This window comes from Trichosurus vulpecula, chromosome 5 (genome assembly GCF_011100635.1).
Source record: "Trichosurus vulpecula isolate mTriVul1 chromosome 5, mTriVul1.pri, whole genome shotgun sequence".
Lineage (NCBI taxonomy): Eukaryota > Metazoa > Chordata > Mammalia > Diprotodontia > Phalangeridae > Trichosurus > Trichosurus vulpecula.
The window spans coordinates 161,014,483-161,028,900 of NC_050577.1; positions in this window are offsets into that span (position 1 = coordinate 161,014,483).

The window sequence follows — 14,418 nt, forward strand, 5'->3', positions numbered from 1 at the left end:
TGATTGAATTTCATTAGCTACTATAGGTCTGTCTTACGATAGATTTAATCTGTCACCAAGCCCATCCTAAAGCCCTTCAAATTGGGTTGGAGTGCTTTGTTGGCATAACCCTTGAAAAGTGAGAATCATGAGGCAGCACTTCAGTAGGTAATTTATAAATGGAACAGTAACTAGTTGAATTTTTCCACTTTATAAGAGAGACAGAAAGAGAGAGGGGGAAAGAAATAGAGGGGGATGGAGAGAGAAAGAGAACATGCATGACAATAGTGGATAGAAAATCAGTCTTTAACTTGCTTTAAATCTCACTTCGGGCTATGTGATGGTGGACAAGTCACTTAGCTCTCAGTGATATGGGAGACTCTAAAAAATAATTTGCAGAGAAGAAGGTGAGCTACATGGATACAGGGAGTTACCTCACAGGAAGTTCCCTATGTAACTGAAATTACAAGGCGAGTCCCTATTCCCAAGCCCTATCTTAAAAATTATTGAGGTAGTCTTGCTGTAGTGGATTAAGTACCAGAAGATGTGGGTTCTACACCAGGCTCTGCCACTATCTGCTTACCCTTGAGCAAATAGTCACTTAAACTCTGAGCCCTTATTTCATCATCAGCAAATGAAGATAACTTTTTTCTTGCCGTGCTTATTTTGTAGGGAAGATCAGCTGTGAAAGTTCTTTACAAAATGCAAAGTGGTACATGGCTGTAACATAAAGAATACACTTCTTCACATCAGTGTTGGTATCCCTCCCAACAAAGGTTCACAGCCCCTCCATGCCTTTCTATCCTATGCAGCTCTCACTTATGTACTTTCATAATTATGTTCTTTCCCAAGTTACTTCAAATGAAACCTACAAAAGTTATGCATTAACACCACTGACTTCATTTTTAAGGGAGTAGGGAGTAATTCAACATGACTGTTAATAAATGCTAATGGTCATCACCTGAAAAACATAAGATGCAGGTTTTTTAAAAAATGTGGTCAACCACTAATCCAATCAACACATTTGGAAGAATAAACAAAATACTGTGTATTTGTCCCTAAAGTGCTGATTTCATTAGTGGCTTACCTCATCTGTTTTGTTCTTGTTCTAAAAACTACAATGAGAACCATGCTTATATAGTAAACTACTACTTAGCTGCTTGCTAACAATATGTAAAGAACAACGATTCTTGAGTCATCTTTCTTTATGTCAACACACTGTGTTATGTTATTAGCCAAATTAATTGCCCATGTGAGTATTATAAGTCATGGAAAAGTGCTATGTCATTTTCAGTGTTAGAGTTTGGCATTGCTTCACTTGCAACACAAAATATTGAGTCAAACAGTAGAACAGACCTAGTGATGTCATAAAAGCAAACCAATAACAACAACAACAAAAATTAAAACAGAAACAGACAAGAAAGAACTAGCTAGAATGTTTGCCAAACACCCAGATGCCAAGAATTTCTTACACAGAGAGCCATCTCCCTCCTTTCCCCTAGACACACTCCCCAGTAGGAGGGACATTCGCATAACCTTGTGATGTATTCTGAAGGCCACATTTTTAGTGCCTGAAGTTATACGTATAATTTTTGTTAAAAGTTAAAGGGAATTCTGCTTCCCTCCCTTGGTACTGCTCAGGGCATTTTGATCTTACATTGAGCGATTCTGCCACATAATTGAAAAATAAAGAGGGCAAGCTAAAATAAGGTAGTCTCTAAGAGTGCCAGTCAATGCTGTACTCTGGGGTCTAATTTTTCATTTGCAGTCAAGTGAGGCAAAGCAATGCATGCTTTACTAGTGAACCAGGAATGATGAGGTTTTCATCACTCCTCCTTGCCTCTTCCTTCCACATTGCCTGTAAATAGCTGGTGCACTGTGCACAGAGATACTGCATGCCACAAGGACACGGTTTGCGCTGTTGCTGAATTCTGAAATGTTTTCTGTTACTAAAGAACTAGGTCAGTAACATGGAAACGACATGGCTGATTGGTTGGCATTGCTAGTATTTACAACAAGCTTTACACGCTTTGTTATGATACATTTAACCTCCTAGGGGATGGAGATAAAACTTTACATACCCAGGTCTGAAGGTGCAGTTCAGAGGGGTGAGAGGTTTTTGTTTTTCCTTTTTGCAAGTTTTCACCCTAAAGTGGCTTTTCTTTTAGTTTACCATAATGGAGGAAAAAAGAACAGAGAGCCTTGGTAACTTTAATTTTTTTTGGCGGGGGGGGGGGGGTGGAAATCTTCTAAATGTGGTTAAGTTTATGCAACATTGTTTTGTAGCTATTGCTTCATGCAGGAAAACATTTATTTCTCCTGAGTTACTTATATTTACAAATCAGCTGTGCAGAGGAGCAAATTCCCAGCACCCCCCCCAAAAAAAATTGGAATGAGGATTTCATATGGGAAACTTTTATCCATATAAGAATGAACTATACATCCTGAAAGGATTTTCAAAGGACTTAAATAGACCTGTGATGTCTTTAGGGAATTAGTGATAAAGACATTTCCTCCATCAATGCAGATCATGCAACTAATCTGAAACGAAAAGTCTTAGATGAGGCAGTTATGTGGCAGGGGGTGGTTAGAATACCAGGCTGGGAGTCAAGGAGACCTGAGTTCAAATGTGGCCTGGGACATTTATTAGCTATGTGACCCTAGGTAACTGTTTACCTCAGTTTCTTGTATTAAAAAAATGGGGGTGATAATAGCACCTACCTCTCAGGGATGGTTCGAGGATCAAATGAGATTAATAATTGTAGAGTGCTTAGCACGGTGTCTGACACATAATAAGCACTATTTAAATGTTAGCTATTATTTTTTTATTATTATTACTGGTTGTCTGGGGGTATTTAGTGATTTGCTTAGACTTGCAGAAGGAGCATAAGCTATACTTAAAAAGAAACCACTCCTTTTCATACGACTCCTTAAAATCACTACACTGTTTGCCTTTTGTTAAATAAAGAAGAGAACATTAATTAAAATCAACCATAGACCGTGTTTCCAAAGTTAAGGAAGTTTCAATGTGCCAAATTTTTCTAATTCTTTGGTAAAAATGGCAAACGGAGACCAACTCTATAATAAATGGAGTTGAGGAAAGAAAATAGACTATCTGGAAAAAAAAAAGAACTCTAAATGCTATCTTAAGAAATTCATAGGATTATCAGTGTGGAACTGGGAGGGACTTCAGAAGTTATCTATTCAAATCTTCATTTTACAGAAGAACTGAAATAATTCACCCCAAAAGAGAAATAACTTACCCAAGATCACACCAATAGTAAGCGTCAGAACTGAGATTAGAAGACCCTAGGCTTTTTCAGTCCATGTCTAGACTTCTGACACTGGACCCTTAAGTTTAAAGCTAGTCAACTAGATTGACTTAATTTAACTAAGTTGGTTCAGCTGAAGATGAGCACAAATTAAAATGGTTTTCTTTTGTCCAAATCATGTTCCCTACTCTATTTAGCAGTCAGAAAACTCCATGTGTTACTGACTAGACCCTTGACCAACATGTCAGGAACTTGCCAAAGACAAGACATTCTATGGAATGTCTCTGAATGCAGACTGTAACTAAGTATGGTTTGCAGCTACTACTTGAAGTCTTCCTGAGTGCTGGCTACTGTAATTATCTAATCATACAGGTAACACCTCCTTAGTGAAATATCAGTCACAGCTGCATGTGCTCTCTGCACTCTTTGTAAGTGCATGTGCTTGGGAAATACTAGAGAGTTAAAGGCATAGTACTCCGGTTTGTATTTAGGCATGCCAAGGGTTGACAATGAAGAAATTCTTTGCAAAACATTGCTACTCGTTCATCGGTTGCAGCCTTTATCACTTTACTAAAGGAAAAGACTGCCTGACGCCAACACAAGCGGTGTAGATAAATGCTGTCTTCAGCTCTGCACTTCTTGGCAAGTTGAGAACAACAAATAAGATGAGGGAGCCAGGAAAGAGGCCATGTAGACATTTTTTTTTCAGAATAAGCATCTACTTATATGTACTGTTGCACTTCTCCCTGGGTTTGTTGATTCAGTTAGGGAAAAGATTGCTTTTCCCAAGTCAGTGGAAGATGGATATGAGCAATGGAACAGCTGAACTTAACCAAAAAATTCCCCATTTCTGTCATGGTTTCACAACATTAACAATAGCTTCCATATTAAGCACAGGAAAGAGGAGATGAGGGGGCAGTTATGCTTGGGCCTGCCTTCAATTTTGGCGCAACACTCAACTGGAGCTTTGGAGAAAAGATTTTTTTATGGGTCAAAAATTGTAATGAACGTGTTCAAATTTTTCTACTTCATACACATTAAGTGTTCTCATTACTTTGGACTGGAACACATATGCCAAGGTTCAACATGCTTTTTCCGGTGTGGGAAGGGGAGGAGAGGACAGTATATTCTCAGTCTGTGGTATGCAAACAGTGAATTATGGGTACTGCTCTGGCTTGAACTGATGAACTTTTAAGATCTATATATCATATGTAGAATGATTGATTCTAATCCATGAGAAAATGCTGCTAATCAAAAGGGAATTAAGGATAGATTACCTTTCAGCATGACATGGTGTAAAAAGTGTGAGATCTAACCTGGGTTCAAATCCTGGCTGTACTATTTACTGCTGATGTGACCTTGGATAAGTCACTTCCTGCCCTAGGCCTTAACGTGATGACCTCTGTGGCTCCTTACAGCTCTGTGGCTGTATGGTCTTATGATAATGAAAATTGTCTGAAGTACTGAGTGAAACAGCATTGTCAAGAATACTGGCTTTGGAATCAAAAGGCAAGTATTTGATTTTTGACTTTGTGTGATTTGGGGCTCCATAATTCCACTACAGTTTAACCTATCTGACTCTCAGGTTCATATATGAACTGAAGATAATATTTGACTACTGTTGTTCAAGAAATGGTGTAAGAGAAATGAAAATAAGAATAGGAAAGAAAGAGGCATAAAGAACCTTGTGAGAGTGAGCAGGATGCAAAATATAAATACTGAACCGTAAAGAACTGGGGTAAATTATGTTAATAGAACAGTGTATGATAATGTTGTTTGCCTTGCCAATGCAGGGAGGGGCTGGAGAGAGGGAGAGAAAAAAGAAGATGGGCTCCTCATGTGGCAAGAATGAGGATAACAAATGAAATGTCAGAAGGTTCTAATGTCATTCTTGTGGAATAACAACAAGAATATAGCATTTATAGAGACCTTTAAGGTATCCAGAAGGCTTTATAAATATTATCTCATCTGATGCTCACAACAGCTCTTCGAGGTAGGTGATGATCATTTTACAAATGAGGAAATTGATGGGGGCAGAGGACAAGCGACTTGCCCAAGGTCATACAGCTAGTGAGACTCTGAGGTCACATTTAGTTCAGCACTCTATCCACTGAACCATAGAGCTAGCTGCTGGAAAGGCCTACTTGGAATGGACCTGTAGTGATGAACTCCAGACTTGGACAAAAGTTACTTGGTTGGCCCAGGATGAATGTGTTCTAATTGGAACCATTGGAACTGAACACCTAAATTGATGAGCTCACCAATCTATTTGAATATTTAAATATATCAAGAGGATCCTATAAGTTAAGATGTATAAAAGAGTCTATAAATTGCAAAGTGCTATATAAATTCATATTCATAACTCATATTTTATGGAGCTTTATGAGAGAGTGGGCTTTGCCAAAGACGGTGAATAGGTTGAGCATTCTTTTTCCTTTTTCTCCCCACTCCTCATTAAGGCTCTCTGACCTGCTACAAAGGCTGACAAACCACATTCCTTACAGCAACCTTGTAAGTGAAGTACTGAAAATGCCATTTACCCCAGTTTCTCAGTTAAAGAAATGGAGTTAGAGAGATGTGATTTGTTGAAGGCCACACAATTCTTCAGCCTTTAAATGAGAATTAGCAGTAAATAGAGAGTGGGTTTAATGGAGTTTATTGCCAGGATGGTGAAATTTAGAGCTTTGCTCTACTCCTCTTCCTTTCCCCAGCAGGTCTTCCCAACAAGACACTTGCAATGTCCAGGGAATCTCCATTTTCTCCCAAAGCTCGGGAATCGGGATTTCTCATTCTTCAAGACCTGCTGTCAAAAGTTTCATCTCAAGTTCTCTCCCCTTTTTTCTCTCCAACACCACCATCTGAATTTGTTTTAAAAGGGTGATTTGAGTGTGTTTTTTGTGAATGGACTATTTTCCCAAAGTCAAATTTTTGATGCCTGACCTGAATTTCAGAACTACCAGTTATTACTCTGGTCAGTTCAAAACCAATACCTTTCTTGACCACAAGTCCACTGTTTTTATAACTACACTTTGCTGGGGTTTTTTTAACCTCTCACACATACAGATAACTTTCCCCTTTAAAAGTCCTTTTGGTCTCTATGCCTCTTAAACCCAAGTCATACAATATTGCTTATTTTCTCTTAAGGGAACAAAAACAAGGCAGAAAAAGACAAAGGGTGTTCAACTTGAGAAGTTGTGAGCAGCACAGAGTGAAAGCATTTCTTTGATATGGGATGTGGAATTGATAGAGGGGAAAAAATTTTAAAATTTTGATGGACAGTCATCACCTGCAACTGACATATATCGTAAAATGCCACTAAGGTGACATTCATGAAATAACGAGATTGATCTGTGCTTGGCTGAGAGAAATGAATCTCACTGTCTGATAATCCCACCTGTATGAGGCATTGTTCCAGGTCACAGGATTGGTGTGAGTACTTACCTTCCTCTAGAGTCACCTGGGAATGGTCAAGATTAATAATGCATGTCAAACAACAAAAGCAGGCAGCTGATGCAGGTGTGAAAGTTTTGACTTTGTTTCTAGCCTTAACCGTTTTCAGTAAAATGATATTTATAGTAGGGTTCATTCATTCATTCAGTTGGTGGTTTGAATGTTGCAGGTTTGTTGTTGTTTTTTTTGTTTTTTCATGGAAGATAGGCTACCCGTCACATCCTATTTTTCTCACAATTAACACATTCCTGACTTTGTGGGATAGATTAGTTTTATAAGCCACAAACCCTTTCACCAGAGAGCAAGACTCCTGGATTTGTCTTAGGGGCCAGGGGTGAAGGTAGTTTTGTTCAGTGTTTATGACCAACGGATACCTTTACTTCCTCCATCACTGCTATGGGGTTATCGCTTGCAACTGGTTCAGGCAAATGGAAAGTATATTCCTCATACTCACCCATCTCTATGCCTAGTTAAGAAATAAAAGTTGGGCTATAAATGTCATCATTACCTTAAATTTTTCATATATGCACATATATTAAATAAATATATTTAATACATATGCATTTGGCAACTGCCCCCAAAGACCCAAAAGGAATCTCCTAGCATCTTTAATAACACTCATTTAAGCAAAATATAGCATGAAGAGGTAATGCAATCCAGAGCCCTGAGTAATCCCAGCACCAGTTCCCTGGGATTTTCAGTAGTTATTGAAGCCTATGAAAGTTTCTAGCGTTTCTTTGAGTCCTCCTAAAAACAGGTCTGTCCTTGAGGTGTCAGATTAACACTCCACTCAGAAGACAAATTGTTCGTGGGCACACCGGACATATGAGAGCCATTAGACAGTGCACTATGCATTCTTGAAAAATGAAAAATTCTAGGCAACATTACATTTTATAAATGCAAGATGTTTATTATTACAGCACCAGCAATAAATGTTTAGAAACTGGAGAGGGTTCACAATGGCTCTGACTAGGAACATATGAGTATAGAGCTCATTGGATGTGGAGCCATTGATTTTTGGCATTAAACAAAGGGTCTGGAAGCGATTATGTATTTAGCCCTCTATGAGTATTTAATTATATCAATAGGAGAACACAATTTCTGTTGCGTGCATAGTGATGAATGTCATCATTTATTCGTGTTACTATGCATGATAGATGAGTTCAAACCAGATGCTGTAGCTCTCTTGCAATTTGGTTAAATGAATTAAGCCAAATTCTTTGAAATTGCAGGGGACACCTCACGGACACCATCAAGAATACAGAGCACGCAGACTCTCCTTGTTGAATTTGTGTTTTCAGGTCAATATGTAAACAACCAGACATCCATATCTTTTTACCTGTGTGTGCATTTTGCTTTTGGGGGCCAAGAGAGAAATCACTTTCTCTGGGGAGGATTTTTTTGTACCTCCCTCTTCATATATTCTGCACATCTCTCTCTCATCATATATTCATATTGCAACAATCCTCTCTTGGCTATGTAGTTACTACTGTACAGTTTGGAATTACCAGCAGGGCCAGATATTAGATGAGACTTATCCTGACATTATAGTTCAGGTCCTAGAGACCAAAGATTTTCTTGACAAATGACTGCATCTGAGAGAAACTGGCATTCTTTGTTTTAGGTCTATAATGGGTTGTACTTAGAGGGGAAAAGAGTGCCTGGCTAAAAAAAGGATTCCTCTGTGCACCTGAGGGGAAAAAATATTGTAGTCAAAACTACTTACAGAGAATGGGAAACAAAGAGATTATAAGATCACAAAGGTTTCAAAAGCAAATTTAATTGGCTGTACTTCATGGGGTTATGGATAGCAAATTGCTCTGCAAGCTGCAAATGCCATAAAAATGCAATTCATTATTTGTCAGTGAAGATTTTCTGGGATTTCAATATCCCTTCTCAGAATGCTTTTTCATAATCATGCAAATAGTTTTTAAAATCATTAAATAAGCAAAAAAAAGCATCTAACCTCAATTTGCACTTATCTAGATTGCATGGCATAGGGACAAGAAAGGTGACCTCAAAATCAGGAAGGCTTGGCTCAATTCTCTCCTTTTACACGTTCTGGCTGTGTGTCCCTGGGCAAACTGCTTAACCTCTCAATGCTCTGGGCAATTCTCTAATGCGTAAATTTGCAGAGAAGGTCCAATTTGCATTGGTACAAGGAGTTGCCTCACTCACAATTTCCCTCCCAGCAGCTTTCCAAATGTGGTCTGGGGACCTCTGGGGTTTCCTGAAACCTTTCCAAGGAGTTGGGGAGGTCAAAACCTTTTTTTTAATAATCATACTAAGATTTTTTTCATTTTTAATATTGAAGAGTTATAACCCACCTTCTTTGGAGTGGTCCTCAGTTTTGAGAGTATAAAGGAGTCTTGAGATGAAAATGTGAACTGCTGCCCTATACCAATGAAATCATAGATCTAGTCCCTATCACTTATACCCTATCCCCTGTTTCCTTCTCTTATGTGTGGCCTAATGAAAATAACATTGGATTAGGTGTCAAAGAATTTGGTTTTGGTGACAGATTTGCTGCTTACTATCTGCTGCATAGATATATGTTGATCTTGGTTTAAGGATATTGCTTAGCACAGTGCTTGGGCACATAGTAGGTATTTAATAAATGCTTGAGTAGTTGACTTAATCCCTCAGGGCCTTTGTTTCCTCTTTGGTAAAATGAGAGCTTTGAATTAAAAGATTTCTTAGCAAAGAGGGTTGAGAACCTGAAGGAACTTCTGAGGGCCAGTCCAAATCCATCATTTTACTGAGAAGGAAGTTGAAGGGAAAAGAAGTTAATTGTCCAAAATAGTAGGCTTCAGGGGCAGACCTGAACTTGGGCCCTCTGACTCCAGAACCAATAAGCATTCTGTTATACCATTTTATCCCCCAGAATTAAATCCAATGATTTTGTGATTAACATTACCATTCCTTTCTTCCTCTCTTTCTATTTGTTATTTCATTCCATTATAGTCAATTGTTAGGTAGGCCTCAGAGGCACTCTAACTACCTACAGATTAGAATCTGTTCCCTAAGTCTTACAAATCTAGAAATTCAATTCCTAGCTCACCAGGGAGGGATCAAGACATTAGAAACTGGTTTTAACTAATACTCATAGGAAATATACCTATAAATCAGAACGCCAATTTCTTAGTTTCCTGAAGTGGGTTCTTCGTTTTAACTTGAATAACTGACATTTCTCATCCATTTATATATTAAATGCTTAATATATGTCTTACCAAAGATTCTAGAGTGGTTTGCCATTTCCTTCTCCAGCTCATTTTACGGATGAGGAAACTGAGGGAAAACAAAATTCAGTAATTTGCCCACAATCACACACAGCTAGTAAGTGTCTGATGCCTGACTTGAATTCAGGTCTTCCTAACTTCAGACCAGACATTCTGTCATCCATCTAGCTCCCTGTACTTGAAAAACCACCTTAGTCTTCAGAAGATGGCTTTCGATGAGCATGAAATTATAGTGAAAAGTGCTGGATATCCTTATAGGACATTATATCAAAGCTCGTGTATAATTTTGAACCAGCTTATTCTCCTGAAAGAATGAATGAATGGAACATTTATTAAACACTTACACTATTCCAAGTCCTGGGGATACAAATGGAAAAGTATACTCTAAGAGCTCAATTCTAATGTGAAAGTTTTCAGCTGCAGGTCAGATGGAAAATTCTAATGATCATTAGTGTTCACTGGCAGAAGTTTTTTCTACCAGGATAGCTGGGTGGCACAGTGGATAGAGTTTTGGGCCTGGATCAGGAGGACCTGAGTTCAGATCCGACCTCAGACATTTACTAGTTGTGTGACCCTGGGCAAGACACTCAACTCCAATTGCCTCCCCGCTTCTGCTGATGATGTAGAACCTTTCGGCAGTGCTAAGAACTTGGATAGCAAGCACTTTCTTTTCTACGTCTTCAGTAGTTGTGACTAGTACCTGTAGGAGCAGTTACCAGGTTGTATCTTCTCTGGATCATGGCCGAAGGAACTGGACTGGATGATTTGCTATTTCCAAAACTTTTGGGTCCAGGATCCTCAGCTGTCTCCACCGACTCCTGAAGGAAGAAAATAGTAAAGGTGGTCATGGTAGTTTGTCTGGGCTTGAACATGCTGCCTCATGTATCGCTGTTAGAGAGTCTTGCTGCTTCTTCCTGCTTTTTGGCTGGTTTGCCTATCCCACATTGGACAGTTGATGGGGAATTCCAGGCCCCTTTTACACAGGGAATGCTTTTCCTCACAATGGCTGTCAGGGCAGGGTGAGAGCAGGACCTGTGGCTAAACTCCTTGAAAAGGCCATTTGTAATAGGTGCTCCCACCTTCTCTCTTCTCATTCTTTTCTCAACCCCTTACGATGACTTCTGATCTTATCATTCCACCAGAACTGCTCTCTCCAAAGTTGCCTGCCAAAGTGATCTTACCTGCCAAATCCAGTGGCCTTTCTCAATCCTCATTCTCCCCAACCTCATTGTAGTCTTTGACACTATTGATCAGTCTCTCTTCCTTCACTCTTCTGTCTTAGTTTTTGGGACATCGCTCTCTCCTGGCTTTCCCATTAATCTGACCACTGCTCAGTCTCATTTGCAGGAACTTCATCTAGATCATACCCTTTAATCATAGGTACCTCTCAGAGGTCTGGCCTGGGTCCTCTTCACTTCTCCCTCTAGTACTACTTCACTTCACTTCATTTCACTACTTCACTTGGTGATCTTGTCAGTTCCCATGGATTTGATTATCATCTCTATGTTGACAAGTCTCAACTCTACCTGTTCTGTCCTAATCTCTTTGCTGACCTTCAGTCTCTCATTTCCAACTGTCTTTCAGACATTTCAAACTGCATGTCCTGTAGACATCTTAAATTACACATATTTAAAACCAAACTATCTTGCCCCCTAAACCCTCCAACCCCTCTTACCTTCTCTACTACTTCTCTTCTCCTTTCAGTCCCCCAGGCTTGCAACCTAGATGTCATCTTCAACTCTTCACTATTTCTCAATTGCTGTATCTAATCTGTTGACAAAGCAACAGATTACACCTTTGCAGCATCTCTCAAATATGCCCCCTTCTTGCCCTTGACATTGCCAGCACTCTGATACAATTTCTCTAGTGTAGTAGCCTGGTAGGTGTCTGCCTGTATGAAGCCTCTCCCCATGATAGTCTGTTCTCCACATTGGCTACTCATGTCACCCTCCTACTCAATAGAATCCAGTGGCTCCCTATCACTTCTAGGATCAAATACAAAATCCTCTGTTTGGCATTCAAAGCTCTTTGCAATCTAGCCTTCTCCTACTATAGACTATGCTCTACTGGAATGGACTTCATGAGCTAAGGGTTCATCTCTAAGTCATCCATGTGGAGGCACCAGAGTGGACTTCAGTAGAGGTTTATATTTGTGAATCCTAGGATCTGAATTTAAATATTAGGTTAATTTTCTCCTACTTTCTTTTAAATAGGCACCTTAATATATTGGAATCTATGGAATTCTGATGGCTTTGGATCTAGAGTCAGATGACTTGGGTTCAAGTTGCACCTCTAATAATATCGGTGTGGCTGTCAGCAAGTCACTGAACTTCTCTGGACCTCAATTTCGTCATCTGTAAAATGAGGGTTTGGGGCTAGATAGCCTCTAAGATCCTTTATATCTCTAGGTCTATGATTCTGTATCCAATCTCATTCAAAGTGGATATCTTTCCTTTGAGCTTTTCCAAAATCACTTCTGCTTTATTTTTCATCCATTTGAATGCAAAGTTTCTCCATACTCTCACCTCTAGATGAAAAGAATAAGAACATTTACCTGACACAAATACACTTAGGGTTCCTGATGGATATATTTCCATGAAAAGCCAAGAAAAGGAAGAAGGATAATGAAAAGCATATTAAATTAATTGTAAATTGTAGACATATAACCTGACCTTCATCTATTTTCTATTATCTGTCCTGACATTTTCTGAAAGATCATGGGTGCATCATGGGTACAACCTTATTTTTATAGATGATTTATTAAGCGCAATGTCAGTTTTCAACAACTTCAAAACTGATTATCCTGGTAGACAGCTGCTTTTTAGCCTAAAGAGAAAAACTCACATTTATAAAGCACTTTAAATTTTACAAAATACTTTCCACATACCTATTGTATGAGGTAGTTAGTGAAAGTATCATAATGTCCATTCAAGCAAGAGACTGACATCTCAGGTTAAGTGATTTGCTCACAAAATACACAGCTAGTAAGTAGCTGAGCTAGGACTATAACCCATCCTTTCTGGATCCAAGTTTCCGGCACCACTTGCTGCTCCTTTACTGTGGGGCAACATCAGAGCTAGTATTGACTAAGTGAAATTGCATCAGAAAAAAAAAATTAACATCACAAATCACCGGAAGAGAAACAGAAAGTCAGCACAAAGTCAAAGCAGGAGGAAGCTGATAGAACCAGAACAAAGAATTAAAAAAAAATTATCAAAAGTGATTTGGAAAGAAGTGCAAGGAAGTGAATCAGATGTATATCACCCCTTTTCAGTGACATAGGTAATGGTGCAAAAGTCAGAGGATAGTGTGAAGAGGTCAAAGAAAAAGACCCAAGTAGGAAAACATAGATGAGAGAGATGAGAGGAGCTTGAAGGAGTTTAATCGAAACAGGAAGAGGAAATATTACACGGGAATTTTGAAAGGTGAGAATGTACTACTTTGTGTCAAAACAGGGCAAATATAAGGGTACTGATTCAGGAAGTTATTCAGCATGGGTGGTACCAAAGGGAAGAGACCCTTGGCAGTGACACCAGCATAAGGTCAGGTGAGGAACAATGAGAGAAGCTGGGAGAACAGAGTGAACCAACTGAATTAGGTCATTACCGATGAGACAGGGACTGGACACAGACCAAGGGATGATGCATAGTATCAGATAACCGTAAACTACACTATAACTGTCTCTGGTTACTCTGATATTCTGGACATCTACTTTCTCCATAAATGCATTTCTCTACCATGGTTGGTCTTCCTCTGAGGTTGATTCAAAACTTTGTAAATTAACCTTTCCTTATTTAGTAACCATTCCTTCCTTGGCATTCTAAGAATTTAGCTATTTCCTTTTCAAGTGATCTATTACCTCACTGGGCCTCAGGCAACTGAGACGGCTCCTTTTCAAAAGCTTTAAGAGAAGAGAATTGTTTTTAATAAGACTGTGTTCTGTGCTCTTCCTTTATGCCCAAATCAAAGAGTCACTCAGAATCTTATCCAGATAACATCTATAAAGGAAATGTTTTAATCAATCTAAATTAAGCTTAAAGAACTTTAACACTGGGGTTAAAGATATATATATATATATATATATATATATATATATATATATATATATCTTTAATAGATATATATATCTATATATCTTTAATATATATATATATATATATATATATATATATCTATTAGGATTTAATGGATAGAGTAGGGTTTAAAAACCTTTCTTTGATGTGTATAATAAATACACTATGCTGAAACATACTGATACCTTGTGAACCAATTTAATAAGTAGCTTAGTGTAGGCCTAGTCCTGTATTAGGCTCTAGAGGTGATACAAAAGAAGTATTTTTCAGAATCAGACTCTGTAAAGACTTTACAATTTAATTAGAGAGGTCATCCTCACAGTTTTCAAACAGGACTAACTCTCCATTAAAGCTCTCCCATCTCAAGTTTTTTCTTCCAGTCAATATATCATCGCTCATGGGTAG